Genomic DNA, 936 nt, shown 5'->3' with positions numbered 1-936 from the left:
TTGTCCTGACTCACTGCTGGACCCAGATGCCTCTGGAGGAGAAAGTGAGGCTGATGACTTAGCATATCACCCTTTCACTCAAATCCAGTTCATTTCCTTGTCATGGCATCACCTCCCTGATGTTGTGGTCTTCTTCAAGAAAGAAGGACAGGCAGTTGCCGCCCAGGAGTTTCTCTTTCTTTCTCTCTCCAATCCCCCATAGCCTCTCAGAATCGCTACCTGGACACTGCCAGGGCCACTGCCAGTGCTGCTGCCATCTCTTGTAAGGAGACCAAGCCTGGGAATTGATGACCCGAATGATGTCAGGAGACAAAGGAATTACTGCCTTCCCAGAGTCAGACAATCTCTTCAAATAGGTTGGGACCATCCATGGAGTGGCTGGGACAATACATGAAGATCTAAGATACAAGCTCTCCCTGGAATTCCCATTGGCTAGCCATATAATGTTCCCACTGTGAAATTTGTCACATCTTGTTGCCATCCATATCTGTTTGGACAAGTGGTCAGTCCTGTATAATGTCAGGACAATCTATCCAGAATCTGCTGGGAGAACCCAATGTTGACAGCCCATTGAACACACATGCCGCTGAACTTTGGACAAACTCCACAGCCTTTAGAAAGCACCTGCTGGAAACCTACGTGAAGCAGGTGGCTAGCCAAGAGTCCTGATCCTGGCTGGTCAGCCTAGCTTCCCTTCATCTTATGTGCATGTCTTTGTGTGTTTGTGTATGTTGGTGTAACTTTTTCACTTCTTCCTAATCTGTCTTCTCCTCCTTCTCTGTATCATAGACTGTTTTCACTTTTTTTCTTAAACTCTAGTTCAGTCCTCAACATTAATGTATAAATAAAGTTTTAGTTTAAAAAAAATGGACAAACATGAAGGATGGAGTTCAGGGACAGAAAAATATTGTCATGGGATGAAGAAAATTAGACTTG

General features: G+C 44.8%; 1 pseudogene; it reads left to right on the top strand.

Moving 5' to 3' along the window:
* The first annotated feature begins 287 nt into the window (after window positions 1-287).
* On the top strand, window positions 288-669 carry LOC141516408 (ubiquitin-conjugating enzyme E2 C pseudogene; annotated as a pseudogene).
* Window positions 670-936: the final 267 nt, after the last annotated feature.

Source organism: Macrotis lagotis, chromosome 3 (assembly GCF_037893015.1).
Source record: "Macrotis lagotis isolate mMagLag1 chromosome 3, bilby.v1.9.chrom.fasta, whole genome shotgun sequence".
Classification (NCBI taxonomy): Eukaryota; Metazoa; Chordata; class Mammalia; order Peramelemorphia; family Peramelidae; genus Macrotis; species Macrotis lagotis.
The sequence above is the reverse complement of the archived record's forward strand: the minus strand, read 5'-3'. Positions and strand labels throughout refer to the sequence as shown.